Below are 16,120 nucleotides of genomic sequence, written 5' to 3' on the forward strand. Positions count from 1 at the left end.
ATCTGCCTTTTTGAAGTCAAGTGTCCTTGCTTTGATGTTCTCATGTCCTCCTTTCCATAGGATGTTGAATTCCATGAGCTCACGATCACTTCCCCCCAAGTTCCTGACCACCTTCACATTTGCAACTAATTCACCCCTGCTGGTCAAAACCAGATCCAAAATGGGTGACTCCCCCTAGTTGTTTCCTCAACTTTCTGAATTAGAAAGCTGTCCCTTACACATGCGAAGAATTTGCAGGACACATTATGTTTTGCTACAATAGTCTTCCAACAGATAACAGGGAAGTTAACCCCCCCGATTAATATTGGGTCATGTGTGTTAGCTAATCTTGTTATCTGCTTGTAGAATAACTCAATCACTTTCTCTTCCTGATTTGGTGGTGTATAGTACAGCCTCACCGAAACATCGCTACTGTTCTTTCCCTTTGCTATCCTCACCCAGAGATTCTCAGTAGGTCTGTTGCTCATTTCCCCTTGGACCTCAGAGCAAGTGTATACATTCTTAACGTACAGCTCAAATACCTCCCTTTTTTCCTAACCCTATCCTTTTGGAACAAGCTCTCTCTCTCAGTGCTGGTACTCCAGTCATGGCAGTTGTCCCACTAACTCTCTCTGATGCCAATTTAATTCGTAATTTTCTTCATATACTCTGACTTCCAGTTCATCCCGCTTGTTCCCCATACTCTCTGCATTTGTATGCAGGCAGCGAGAGATCTTGCAGACTACCCTATTGCTTTGCTTTTTGCCTTTTTCATGTAGTTGTGATTTCTAGACCTTTCTCAGAAATTAGCCCCTCCTTTCTTCCTCACTGAAACCTGGATGGGCATTGGCCAGATTTTTGTCACTATCCCCCTAGTTTAAAGGTCTCCTTATCAGGTTAGCCAGACAATGCCCAAAGATGCTCTTCCCAGTATTTGATAGATGGAGCCCATCCTAGCACAGTAATCCTCTTTCCTGGAATATCAGCTCATTGTCGAAGAAGCCAAAGCCCCCTTTCCAGCACCACCTTCATAGTCACTCATTAACTTCCATGATTCAATAGTCCCTGCCTGGGCCTTTTACTTCAACAGGGAGGATGGATGAGAACACCACTTGTGCCCCAAACTCTTATCCTTCTCAGAGCCACCTTTTTCAACGATCTGCTCAAGGTCACTCTTGGTAGTATCATTGGTGTCCACGTGGATTAGTAGGGAGGGGTAGTGGTCTGAGGGTTTGATGAGTCTCAGCAGACTCTCAGTCACATCCTGAATTCTAGCTCCAGGCAATCAGCACGCAGCTTGGGATTCCTGGTCTGGATGGCAGATGGACGACTGTCCCCCTTAGGAGGGAGTCCCCGACCGCCACCACCCTTCTCCTCCTCTCGGGGGAGTCTAAATGCTTAGACTGCTCTCATAGACTAGCTCACTACTGACAATACCCTTTGCAATAACCTCCCGTGCCCTGCTAATTATACCAAGTACACAATTCTGCATTTCCTAGTTTTCAGAAGTTTGAGTTTCGCTCAACTTTATGTTCTGTGGGGGGACAATTATACCACCAAGCAACCTTAATTCTGTGTTAACGTACTTGTTTTTTCCCATTGAATTATGTTATGTGCTTAGTTATGTGGTAGCATAATATTTTTTCAAATACAGTAATATAGCTAACGTTTTAACTGTAGATACTAGAACAGTCTCCATGTTTATGTAATATTGTAGATGCTTATAACTGAAAGAATGGTCTATTTACATAAAAATGACACAATAAAATAATTCTGCTATGCACTACAAAAGCACTACAATGGAAGAGAGCGACAGGAAAACTTGTAGCTTGGCTTCTTGTGGTTAAGCAACAAGACTAGGTCTCAGGAGAACTGAGCTGTAGCCTGACTCTTACAGATTTCCATTATGAAAATGGAGAGGTTCTTTAATTTTTTTTAAATTGTTAGATATAGAATTACATGCAACTACCGTGATTGTACATGCAAATCAAATAATGGCAGCCAATGTGCAGTTTTGATTGAGTTTGTGTTTAATTACCTGATTTGATTGAGTCACAGTAATTGTACAAACAAAATATATTTTACATGCTTAACAATTCAAAAGAACAAATATTGGACCCTTAATATTTATAATGCACTTTGGGATGACTGGACGGAAGGTGTGATTCAAGTGAAAATTAGGGGTCTGAGTCTGATCCCACTTCAACTAGTTTTACATTGGTATAACAGCTAATAACATTGGTGTGAGATTAGAATCAGACCCTCCATGTGTGGATTCATGTAAAAGTATTGTGAACTATTAAGCAGAATAGACTACAGCATATTCAGTTCTGTTCTGTAGCTTACTGTGCATGTGCTATAATTTTAACATAATTAGATATTTAGCACTTGTGAATATAAATTATGCATCATATGAGAAATTTCGTTTTAAAGGCGGTCAGAAATAAATTGAGCTTCAGATCAATATTTTACAGTGGTGTAATTCCTCACATGACCATTTTACTTAAATAAACCATTTTAATACCTTTCACAAAAAGAACATCACATTTGATATAAAAATAATTTATGAACTTTAATACCATTTTAGGAGAATGCACATCAAAAATAAAAATTAATCTGCTACTTCAGAAAGGGCATATAAAAACACTCCCCTGCCATTTTTTTTGGTATAATTCAGTTTAAAAAAATTCTAAAGGCTTATCCCTGTAAATTTTAGAATTTACAATCTTGTGCGTGCAAAGAATGTTATATAATTAAAAATATTCAACCATTTTGCAGAAGCGATATCAAGTCAGAATTGGGCAATGTCACTATATGAAAACAGATGTAGAATACATTTCCAATACAATTGCAATGTGTTATATGTATACCTGAGGTGGTGCAAATAAATAAAAGTAACCCTGAATGCTTTTTTTATACTCAGACTATTTCTCAACATAGTATGGTGAATGAGGAGCACAGATGCTGTTTTGGGATGCATGTGATCAAGGCATCAGAGTTAAGGTTGCTCAGCCGTAACTCAACATTATATAATTTGTGTGTTGAAATGACTCAATCCTGTAAAGTGCCAATCAGTTCCTTGAGGTGATCAGTGCTCTCATTTCCCATTGGCTTCAATGGGAGCTGAGAGCACTCAGCATCTTGCAGGATCAAGACCCAGTTGCGCTGTCATAATGCTGCACTGAAGGTTTGTATGTAGAATACTCATGGCTACATTGCTCTGGTAACTAAGCTCTGCATTTGACTGTTTGACTATTTCCTGCATTTCCTGTTGACTATAGCTTAGCTAAGCGAATCAAGGCCTAAGGCCAAAAAGGCCTTAGCATAAGCTGCTACACAGGAGTAACCCTAGATCATAAGATATCACAAGATAGAATGCTGTAATAAATAATATGACAAAATTGCTGACAGGTAACTACAAGATGTCAATTGATAGCTTCAGATATTTTAAATGAAGAACATCAGCAGATGTTCGGCCACAAGAATGCCTGGGTAACTAACTGAAGTATATGCTAATAAGATTGAAGTCGAAGCTGCCCCAGTCAAGGTACCTCACTTTATTTTCATTTACTTCCTATTAATATAAGAGGAGAGTGAAGAAAAAAGGAATGAAAAATGGGGGTGGGGAGTGGAGAAGAGAGAAAGTTCTTTTTCTTGGCTGGGTTCCGAGGGGGGCCTGCAGACAATGAAGCTTAGGGCACCACTAACTCTAAATCCGCCACTGCCCACAACTAGCCTTTTAATAGTAACAGCTTCTAGAGTTTAGCCTCAATCACCAGATTACACCTGTAAAAAAGGATTTAAAATGTGATTATTATTTGTATCACATTAAAGCCTGCAGGCCCCAAATGAGATCAGGGCTCCATTGTGCTGGGTGCCGTCCAAACACACAGAACTAATCCCTGCTACAAAGATTTTATAGACTTAATAAAGACAGAACAAGGGTGGGAGATGAGAAGTGCTGTTATCACCGTTTTACAGTTGGGGAACTGAGCCACAAAGAGAGTAAATGACTTGTCCAAGGCCAGACAGGAATTCTGTACAGAGCCAGGAACTGAACTGTGATCTTTTATTGATACTGCTTTTTAATGAAAGAAACATACATATACACTAAATTAAAATATTCTCATATTGTATATATTTTCACAACATATATTGTTGTAACAACTGGCCTTTCTATTCCTTAAAATTACATTTTATTCTCTATCTGCGTCTTGAATGGCTTGGCCTTTGATATCAGAAAACTTAAAAGAAAAAAAACTGGTCAATCTTTAATTCCTTCTTCAAACACTGATGCTTCTCTACATAAATAGGATCAGAACTGTAGCAATATCCAAGTGTAATGACTTTGGGAATTGGGATGGTTAGAGTCTTTTTTGTCAGGTATTAATGGTTCTTGCTATATAAATCTTGACAGACTTTAATATTGTATTCTATATATTATATCATATAGCCTGCCTTGGAAATAGAGGCTGTTTTCATATGCTGGTTTCTTAATGTGTTTTGAGATAGAAAACACCAATGAATTTTAATGCAAATATCTCTTGGTCAAACTCAGTGAAACTGGACAAGAAAAAAGTTTAAATGCACATTTTATGTAGTCATTCAAACAGGAAAAGAAATAAAAAAGAGGAACTCGGGCTTGTAAGGTTTAACCAGGGTTTCATGATAGGGAGAACTACATTGTATTACTGTAGATTGACACAAGTGGTGTGTTGAAATAGTGTGTTATTTCACTCTGCACTGTGCTGACGGGTGCATCATATATACATAGAGAGGGTGAAGTCTTCCTTATTGCACAATAGGAAAGAGGACTCAAGGAAAGAGGAATGGCACATACCTTGCCAGGGACTAACAGTAGGGCCTAGTGCAGTGCCCACAGGGTTGTTGGGAGTAGGGATACCTTCTGAAGTGCTCTGAGAGCGTCCACAACTTAATGTTTCCAACTTCACAAGTTCTTTTTCACATTTCAGTCTCTCCTGCACTCTCCCTGCACTGTGATCTCATTTTTTCTCGCCGATGGAGGCTATAGTGAAATCTTCAGCTTCCAAAAAATGCTTCACCTAGGGTGACCAGCCAGCAAGTATGAAAAATCGGGACTGTCCCTATAAAATCGGGACATCTGGTCACCCTAGCTTCACCAGCAGTCTTGAGACATCATCCTGTACCTAGTTTTCATCCTACCTCCCAACAATCCCTCAGTCTCTTTTTCTTCCATCCTGACTTCTGTCTGTGTGAAATCTTAACTCTCTCCTACTTCCTAGAAATTCCAGCAATGTTTCTTCTCTCTCCCAAGACCCTTTCCCTGAGTTAACAGGGAAGAGAGAGTTAACAGGTAAGGCTGCATTCTGATCACTCTGCCACTGATTAGTTCCTTCTCCTCCCCCAAGGCTGATTGAGGTAATTGAAGTTAATTATCTAATCAGGTGGGGGAGGGGGGAGCTAAAGCAGTGATTCACATCAGAAACCCTGAGCCCTGGTGCCCCCTGTGGCGCTGAAGCCGGGAGTCGTGGCTTCCCCCTGTGGGGCTGAAGTCAGAGGCCCCCTCCCCGGAAGCTGGGAGCCCTCCCCACCAGCTAAAGCTGGGAGCTGAATGGCACTGAAGCCGTGAGTCTCACCACTCCCATAGGCAGAAACCCTGAGCCCATGGGCAGAGTTGGGGGGGCACAAGGGTGTTGGTCAGGGCCATCCCTACCTTAGCCATTTTGGTGCCCTACGTACCCCCTGCCCAGTAGCTGCATACTTTGCGTATGGGTAAGGATGGCCCTGGCAAGAAGGCAGGAGTGGACTGTGTCCTTCCTACCATGGGGATTTGTCCAGGATTGTGATTTTGCTGCTGGTAGCCTGGGAAGGCTGAATGGTGTAATTGGAGTTAATTATCTAATGAGGTGTGAGGCAGGGGCTGGGTGAGCTAAAGAGCCAATTAGCCTATCAGCTCAAGACTGATAAGAAGGGCACTGGAAGGAAGCATGGACTGGGGAGAGGAATGGAGCTAGCAGAGCTGTCTCAGAGTTCTTAGAGAAAGGAACCTTTGCTTTTCTCAGGCCCTGGGGAAAAGCACAGAGGACACTGTAAATAGCTGCATGGGACTGGAAAGGTATTGGTGAGTGGAACCTAATAAGCAGCACAGTGTGGCTATCCAGCCAGTGGAATCTGAGCAGGTCTCTGTGGAGCAAGAAGACAGGAGCAGACCATACCCTGCCACTCCCACCCACATACCAATCTCTCCTCTTCCCCACCCCAAAACCTCTCACCCTATTATTTCCTCTGCTAAAAAGTGCTTTAACTAGTTTCTTCAGTGACTGCACCTACATAATAGTAACTTTCAAAACATTGTAAATCAGCTAAATAAAAAATTAATGAGAATGCACTGAAGGCACTTCCCCATAGTGAGTGCTGTTTTCCCTGCCAAATATCAACATTCTACACACAGCCAGTTTGGTGCCAGGGATGTCTTTAAAAAAGAAAGTCACCCCAATTTTCCTATAATGGGCAATGTGGGCTGGCATTTTTTTTCACCCTCCCTGTTCTCCAAGTGATTCAACCATGTCTGCTCAACCTTTTCAGAAATCTCTACCTTCAGGCAGAGGCCAGAGCCTGAACAATTTCAGCCCATGCAATGAAAATGTCAGGAAATTGTGAGCAGTGGAAATTAGGTAGATACGATGAAAATGCTCTAGCAATCTTAACTACAGGTGTCTTGACCAGCACATCCTGTGTAGTCTCCATGTCCACCATGAATTTTGGATTCTGCAATGCTGTTTTCTGTGTTTACAGCACTATTGTTTGACTGTAGTCAATGAATTTATCTAACTTCATTTTCTGACAAGTTATGCTGACCTTGCTGTAAAAGATAGAACCACTGATTGCCATTCAGCTGAGGCAAAAGACCCTACTGTAGGGCAATAGCTGATATGATCATGATTTATCTGACATCAGCTGTGACTGGATATACCTCTCTGAACCCTACCTTGGATTGACAGATCCATTTAATGTGATGGAGACCTGTTGTGGCTTGCTTTTCTCCCTAACCTCACAGAGACATTTAAAATGGGATTAATGAAGTCATTTTTCATTCTCTGTGGTCATCTGTAGTGAAGCACAAATTCACCTTCTGTTGAACGTACCATTTTTTCTTGTCACATTTGCCATCTTTTTCTTGACTGCACTCATTTATTTTCCACTAAAGCAGGCATCTTAGCCTTTCATGATTATTTCAGGGAGACAATACGAACCAAATGTGTGAAGGATTTGAACTCTTTAATTTTGACCAACAGATGTAAAAGCACTGTGTTTATTTCTGGTTTCTGTTTGTTGTTTTGTACCTGGCAGTCAGTCTCCCATTTCTTGATGATATATTGGAGCTTTACTAATAGGACTGTGTGATAACGTGGTAGCCATGGTTCAAGCTATGCACTGTCACCAGTGGTAAATCACAGAATCTGTAGAATGACGTACACATATTTCCATAGGTGGGACACACACAGGCAGCTTTGTGCTGATCTCCCCATTTGGAAGTGTCATTGTGTATGTTACGGTGGAGCTGTCAGAACTACTGGCATGTGCATTGTATTAGTTAGTTAGTTCTAAAAGGTAGGCTCACTGCATTGCTTTTCTCAGTACAGTGTGGGTGTGCCAGATTTATTGGTACATTTATTTAGAACTGCTAATGTGGGGGAAAAGTTTCCCCTCTCATTTTACCCCATGCCACTTTGTTTTACATCTTTCCACGTATTTCATATTCTCTCACGAATGGATTGTTATATTCATCTCTTCACTGTAAGCTTTGTATCTGTAGACAACTATCTCTCTGCCCTTTGTGTTATGATTATACGTTTGAATAGACAAGGGCAAGAATCTAAAACCTGGAGTCGTGGTCTAGACCTGGATCCGAACTTCCTCTCTCTAATGGAAAGAAGCAAGAGGAGAGATCGGGGGGGGGGGGAGGGAGAAAAAAATCACACACACTTGTTGACATTCAACACATTATGGACCTGATCCTCAAGTTGTGTAAATTTATCATGGTGCAGTTGAAGTGAATGAAACACTAAGAGCTCTGTTATTTCAGTCACACATTAGACCAACGATCATGCTTGTAGAGCAGGGCAGTAAAAATCATTCTCTGGAATCCCTTGATACTTCTTTTAGGTTAGTCTGATAACCGTATGAGGCACAAACAGCTGAATTTGAGATTGCATAGTAGATCTGTTATTGGCACACCCTAAACATCAAGGAGCAAAGAAAAGACACTGCTCAGGGAACAGCCCTCAAGCCTTATTTCCTGCATATTTGTGATGGCAACGCCAAAAGGGTGGTTTTGTTTTGAACTGTGTTGTTGGCTCATATCTGTCTTACGGGTTAACTGAGGTGTCTCTTTTTTTTTCTTTGTTGCCATTCATTAACCTTCAGTAACTTTTGATCAGACTGGTTTGGGAATGTTTAATGTAAACAATGGAAGGCTGTGTGATGGGGGTGTGGTTGTTTTCTTTTTTTATTCAGTTTTGGAAACTAAGTGGCATTGATCCATAAACCAACTATAATTTTTGTTGTTAACCTCACACAATATAAATAAACTCTTAATGTGCCTTTCTTTTTTTTTTAATGTGTTGGTTCTGTTACTAAAGATCATCCCAATATCTACCAATGGAGCAGAGGCCTAGAAGAGGAGTTGTTATAACTTGAGAACTAGAAGGTTCTCTGCACAATAAATCAGCCTGAAGTTGTTTGTTCTTGTTCCTTTTTGACAATTTAAGAGTACTTCCTGTTTAGGAGTATTTCCTGTGTGATTTGGGGCCATTTAGGAGCATTTTTTTGGTGATTTAAAAAAATACCAGGATCAGAATTGTCTGTCCGCTTCTTCCTTAGTTGGTAGCTATTACTTTTCTATCCACAGCTTTTGAACTACCCCCCCCCCCATTATTCTAGCTTAATCTGTTTTCAATAAGCACAAAATTGATGGCTTAGAACACACAACTTTCCATGTCTTATTAATTGCAGACCAGCCGTGTGTAAAACTGCAGTGGAAAATGTAAATTTGCATAATACTGTTGCTGACATAGTCAGTTGTGCTAGCCCCTCAGATAACCTGTTCTGAATTTGATGGTGTGGCTATAATACCAGGGATGTACAGAGGTTCATAGTCATGTGGGTGTTTGTTTGTATAGTGCCTAACACAAGGGGGTCCTGTTCTATGACTAGAGGGCATCTAGTCACTAAGGTAACAAAAATAATAAATAATTACCAGGTCAAAAGTGATAGACAGTCAGGCAACTTGGTATAATGAATCCAGTGCCTGAAGGGAACCATAACTTGGAAATATTTACTGAATTGTAGCCAGAATTATCAGATAATTTCCCACATTTAATCTGGTGGGCATTTGTACCAAAAGTTTTTTTTTTTTTAATCATCAAATGGCCTTTCTTCAAAAACAAAATTTTCCACAAAAAGTCGTCAACATTTCTTGTGAAAAATTGTTAAATTTTGCATGAATTTGTTCAAAATATAGTTGAAAACATTATTGAAATGGTTATCACATTTTGGTTTGCCAAAAGCACAAACAAAAAGTGACAGCTATTTCAATAATGTTTTTTATAAAAATTTTGAAAGATGTGGCCATTCAATCTCTTCAAAATGAAAACTGAAATTTCCGTTTTTTGTGAAACTATTTTTCAGTTGGTTCAAATAAGAAATACATTCATCATTGGATTTGGAAATTTGTAGTAGTTTGTGTGAATTTCTTTTTAAGAAATGGAACTTGGCTACTGCTTGTTTGAGGGATCATTACCTGCTCTTTTTGATCATATGAAAGCTACTATGCGTATCAAAAGTATTATAATTACTTTAATGGATTTATGAAGCTATTTTCATCCCTGGACTTTATTTTTTTTTTTAAGTAAGCCAGCACATGAATTAAGTAATTAAATTTCATTGTAACTATATTTAATTTCAGGAAGACTTGAATGGTGGTACTTTGTCTCATAACTTTTGTCTTATTGTGCAATATTTATTTTAATTTACTATCCCTTCTACTACCTCTCGTACAAAGATAGTAGAAACTGACTCCAATGCTAGTAGTTTGGGATGACTCAGTAATTTAGCCTCTCATTTGTTGGCTGTGTAAAGTGATGATATCTCTGAGGCATGCACCAGTAATAACTGATAATTCTAGAGCCTCTATAACAAGGCTCCATTATAGATGAATTAAAATTAACATAATTAAAACTTTAGTACATTGTATTTTTATACGGTCACGTCTTATTGTTTAACTATCTGCTGAGCTTTGGTAATTAGGAAATACTTAAGAAAAGTATAGATCATAGTTACTATAAAACAGGGGTTCTCAAACTAGGGGGGTCAGGACCCCGCAGGGGGTCATGAGGTTATTACATGGGGGGTTGCGAGCTGTCAGCCTCTACCCCAAACCATGCTTGCCTCCAGCATTTATAATGGTGTTAAATACACCACTACCTTGGTATAACACCACCCGATATAACACAAATTTGGATATAATGTGGTAAAGCAGTGCTCGGCGGGGGGCTGCGCACTCTGGTGGATCAAAGCAAGTTCAATATAACACGGTTTCACCTATAACGCGGTAAGATTTTTTGGCTCCCAAGGACAGTGTTATATCGAGGTAGAGGTGTATATAAAAAAGTGTGTTTAATTTATTAGGGGAGTCACACTCAGAGGCTTGCTATGTGAAAGGGGTCACCAGAAAAAAAAAATTTGAGACCCACTGCTATAAAAGCAATAAAAGGCAATCTACTCTGTCTATAAAATGGAGTTCTTTGATTTAGGAAAAGAATTCCTTTCCTTCTCACTAACCTCATTGTTTATAGTGTGGATTTGCTATGTACTCTCCCTCTCCCCTTTTTTTCTTGGCAGGCAGCATGAGGACTCTTTAGCCTTGAAATGTATATGTTAAAACCTTCCCATGCATTTAGACAAATGAGGCAGAAATTTAAATCATTATTATCCACACCCAAGGACTTCTGTAAATGATATTTGCCACATCACCAACCATGAATGACGCAGTGATGAAGAAATCTGATACCCTTTTCCATTTCCTATGAAGGTTCAGCTTAGGAAGGGAAAAGAAAAAAGAATCTAATTTCACTATTTGTTTATATTATTTAATTATTCTCCTGTTTAGAAAGTTTGTGATCCAGTCTGAAACAATATCATATGACTTAGATGACCAAATCACATAACCAACAGTGAATAGCTAAAGCAAGCTAGTCATAGACTGAAATTTGTTTGCATAAGTATTTTTGAATTAGCATTTTCTGATGGAAAAAACATTTTGTTGACAAATTCCCAATCCGCTCTACTTTTGATTTGTTGTGGACTTGAATCAGTGACCTAGAAGTGAAAGTCCACGTATCCTATTACTGATTAGCTGAGCCATCCTATTTCCCTTCTCTCTCTCTTAATATTGTAAAAAAGAAACCGAGTGATGACATATATTATCTTGATTAAAGTAGGTGTGCTCTGCCGTCACAATCAGCACATTGCTAGCAAGCTGCCCAGAAAGAGTATGAAGCTGCTGATGAGTCTGATTGCAATCTGCACTACTGTCATGGAATTACTTGTAATGGATCCACCAACTTGTGTCCACTACCCTCCAGCAAGACTCAGCAATCTAAAACCAAGGGAAATAGTTCAACAAAACATTTCTCACCTTTGCTTTCATGACCCCGTAGAACTCCATCTCCTGTATTTATCCAATGTAATCTCTTATCGTGTCACCTTTTTGCCTCCTCTACTAAACTAACGACACTAACTTTGACACATTTGTCCGGCCTTCCCATAAGCAACTCTGTGCCTTTTCCATGCTGGTGCCTATGCACTGAATGTCCTCCCTGCTCTGGTCTGCCAAATGCTTATCCTCAACTCATTTAAGTTCCTCCTGAAAACTCACCTCCTCTGGACTGCTCAGAACAATAACACCAGTAATCATCCTGGACAATATCTGATCTCTACCTGGTAGTGCTAGAGGTGCATCAGCACAAGCTGTGATCTCATTGGAGCACTAAGTAGGGGCTTTGCAATGATTATCTGAAAGAGTATGTAGTTTGATTGCACTATTACTGGGTGACCATAGGTGTACCAATGAACTCTCTTCACTGCAAATGCCACAACCAGGAAGTCTTTTTCTACGTGAGGATACCCCTCTTCAGTCTCTGACAGGGCTTTTCTGGCTTAAGTGACTGGTTGCTCCTTCAAAAGAGCTACACACCCAGTCCTTTCTCTGATGCACCCCCATGTCAGTGGCTCTCCTGGCTAGTAGTACTTCAGGACCAGGGCATTCATTGTTGTTTGTGTCAGAATGTCAAATGCTTGCTGTTGGGAACCTGCCCAGTGCCACTCAACATCCTGCCTTCTGAGCTGACTTGTGGGTTTTGCTATAGCAAGTAGGTGAGGACAGAAAATTTATCATCCCTATGAAATGTTGTACTCCATTCTCATCCACTGGAGCTGGCATGATCTTGTTGGGATCTGCTTTCTGTCCCTTTACTGTGAGCAGATGTCCAATGTGACCTTACACTGTTTGAATCATACTTTTTTGGGGTTGAGTTTTATGTTGTTGTCCCTGCATTGCTGTAGAAAAGCTTGTAGTTTTCTGTCATGGTCTTGTTCAGCTTCTGCATCATTGTACCCTTCAACAATGAGAATGTCATCTGCAATTATTTTCACCCCAGACAGTTTTTCCAACACCTGGGTAAGTCTTCCTTGGAACGCCTATGGTGTTGGGCCTATGCCCACCGGCATTTACAGCCAGCTGTAGTGATCAAATGATGTTGCAACAGTTGTCACCATGCTGGATTCTTTATCCAGGCTTATGTGCCAAAAGCCATGTCTCACATCACAGACAATACAAAATCTACCTTTGGAGAGTTTTGGCAAGAAGTCATCAATTGTGGGCAGTGGATAGTGGCATCTTTTCAATGCCCCAGTGGCTTTGGGTCTATACAGGTGCATAATTTGCCTGATGCTTTCTTTACCAACACCATGCTGCTTACTCAGACTGTACTGGCCTCTACAGGTGCTATAATATTCCTGCGCTGCAGACTTTCAAGCTCCTTGCATACTGGTTTACATAATGCCACTAGAATTTTCCTTCTTGGTAAGCACTCAGGTTTCACTCTGGGTCTACTCCAGTCTCAGATTTCCTTTGAAGCATCCATTGCTTTTGAAAACATCCCCGTATGTTCCATTGTTCATGAGACTCCTCTTTTGCTTCATGCTCTATAGCTATGAAATTCTGATGCTGCACTCTGATCGATGACTTGCATGGCTATATTCCCACAGAGGTGTCTGTGGTACTGTTACAGGGCGGATCGGCCATGCACTGTTACTGAGGGGGTTAACTCTTATAGACTCATAGACTCTAGGACTGGAAGGGACCTCGAGAGGTCATCGAGTCCAGTCCCCTGCCCTCATGGCAGGACCAAATACTGTCTAGACCATCCCTGATAGACATTTATCTAACCTACTCTTAAATATCTCCAGCGATGGAGATTCCACAACTTCCCTAGGCAATCTATTCCAGTGTTTAACTACCCTGACAGTTAGGAACTTCTTCCTAATGTCCAACCTAAATCTCTCTTGCTGCAGTTTAAGCCCATTGTTTCTTGTACCCTTCCAGTCCCTCCTAGCAGAGGAAGCCCCGCTCCTGAGGCTCTGTTGGGCATGCTCCAACTGGAAGTCAGGTATAAAAGCCTGCAGAGGTACAGATTTTGCATCGACTTCTGTAAAGTGAACACCATCTCCTGCTTTGATGCCTATCCCATGCTACGGGTGGATGACTTACTGGTGAGACTAGGCCACGCAGAATTTATCTACACCCTGGACTTGACCAAGGGGAACTGGCAGATCCCCCTGACGCCTACTTCACGAACGAAGACAGCCTTTCCCTCACCGTTCAGCTTCTTCCAATTTACAGTGATCCCTTTTATGGCCTGCAAACTGGATTTAATGGAACATGCAGACAGGCTTCTAGGAAGGGTTAGCAAAGTGCTAATGAAACCCATGCAATGAAAATGGCTCTCCTTCCTACTCTACATGTGTCACAAGAAGACAGTCTCGGGGGCAGGTTGCTGATCTTGTTATGGTATAGTCACGTGTTTATGGGTTTGGCTACACTTGCAGCCGTACAGCGCTGCCGCGGGAGAGCTCTGCAGGTACTCCACCTCCCCGTGGGGATTAGCTTACAGCGCTGGGGCAGTGCTGTAACTTGCTGCACTCAGGGGTGTGTTTTTTCACACCCCGAGAAAGAAAGTTGCAGCGCTGTAAAGCATCAGTGTAGCCAAGGCCTTTGTTTTAAAAAAATCACCACCCAAGAATATTATCCACACCAGACACAGCAAACACCTTCCTTATACTGTGTAAGTGATAGTAGACCTATTACATAATCTTGGAGATTGTGTAGCTTCAGAATAGAGCATCGTTTAAAAATTAATGTAAAAAATCTGGATGTCGGAGGTACCTAAAAAGAGCTAAACTCTTCAGTTCAGCACAGCTTCCTATCTAAGCCATATCAGATCAGCTACTGTGTTGCTTTATTAACAGCAAATCTTACTATTTGCTACTTGCCGGGTTTTGCTAAAACTTTTTTTGCAACATAATGAAAAATCATTCCGTTCATCACTCTGCATATGAACAAATCATTCACCACATACTTGGTATTTATACCATTTACTACTACTATGAGCCAAGAGGTCCTAGTGCCAAGAGATGGGGGACCTAAGAGAGCAGAAGCCAAGGCAGGCAGGAAACATTTTTGAGGAGAGGTGGAAAGAGTGGAGCTACAAAAGATATAATGGTAGAAGTAAGGTTGGGCTGGGAAGCCAACAAGGCATGGTGGGGAAGTTGCATTCCAATGTCTTTTTGGACATTTAAAATGTCATATTCCAAGGCCTAAGTGCTGAGAAGAGGCAGAATGACACTGTTGCACAAGCAAGTCCTGAAAAGGAGGGTGAGAACCATAGGAAAGGATTGGTGGAGAAGCTGTCCAAGGCTGAGAGTCATTCCCTTACTTGGAAGGAAACCCAGTGCTCTGCAAGCAAATGGGGCTGTCACGCATTGGAGTTTTAAAAGGACTCTTCATTCGCTTCAATGGCAGGATTCTGCTTATTATTAGTGCTATTGTCATTTAGGAAATAAAATGGAGGGGAGGACACACAATTTCTCACCTCCCACTTCAGAATTTGTGGAATAGTTAAGAGGCCTCTAGCAAACTGTAGGATGGCTAAAAGCAGCAGAGTCCTGTGGCACCTTATAGACTAACAGACGTTTTGGAGGATGGCTGTTTACTCACAAGGCTGAGCCAATATTTTAGCCGGCCCTGCCTTTGGGACTTGTCCAACCTGTTGGGGAGAATGAACAGATGCCAGTGCAATGACTCTTGAAACATTTTGGCATAGCACAATTCTGTCTGCTCCTGCCAGGATACACAAGTGGATGAGCAGTATTTCCTGACTGATTGCATCCAAAGCAAGCCACAGTAGCATTCATTCACTTCATCAGCTCAGGTTTGAAAGTTCACATATAAACATAAAACACTAAATTTAAATGACAGAACAGGCTTTAGCCACATTATTTGTTACAGAATACTGAAAATCTCACTCAAGTTCCATATGACAATTGACAATAGTGCTGTTTGAGTGAACTTAGCTGTGCTTTCACGTGACATTAGATGGGAAATGATGCAATGTCAACTCATTAAATGGATGCAATAGCCTTGGGGCAATACAAGAAGGGCTGGTGTTCAGAATAGTTTAAGCAGTGAAATGGGCTTGGCTGTACTTATAAAGTCAGAGCTGGCCTAACTGTACTCCCATTGGAGTCAATAATAACACTCTCATTTTACTTCAATGGAAGCAGAGTTGGGTCAACATAGAGCATTTTTCAAAATCCCACCCATACTGTGGTCTAGATGGTCACTTTACAATCTATCTTAGCAAGATGGAACTAGGGAAGCAGTTTGTGACTCTGAGTGTGTTAATCTTCTTCCTACCTCTTAGCTCCACCAGGGACGAAATAAACTGTGCCAGGCCTATAACTGGTGTATCTCACACTGGCTATATGAGAGGGGGTCAGTAGTGGCTCTGTGGAGCCTGCTTCCTCTCCAGCACTGCCA

The sequence above is a fragment of the Gopherus evgoodei genome, chromosome 4 (genome assembly GCF_007399415.2).
Source record: "Gopherus evgoodei ecotype Sinaloan lineage chromosome 4, rGopEvg1_v1.p, whole genome shotgun sequence".
In the NCBI taxonomy this organism is placed as follows: Eukaryota; Metazoa; Chordata; order Testudines; family Testudinidae; genus Gopherus; species Gopherus evgoodei.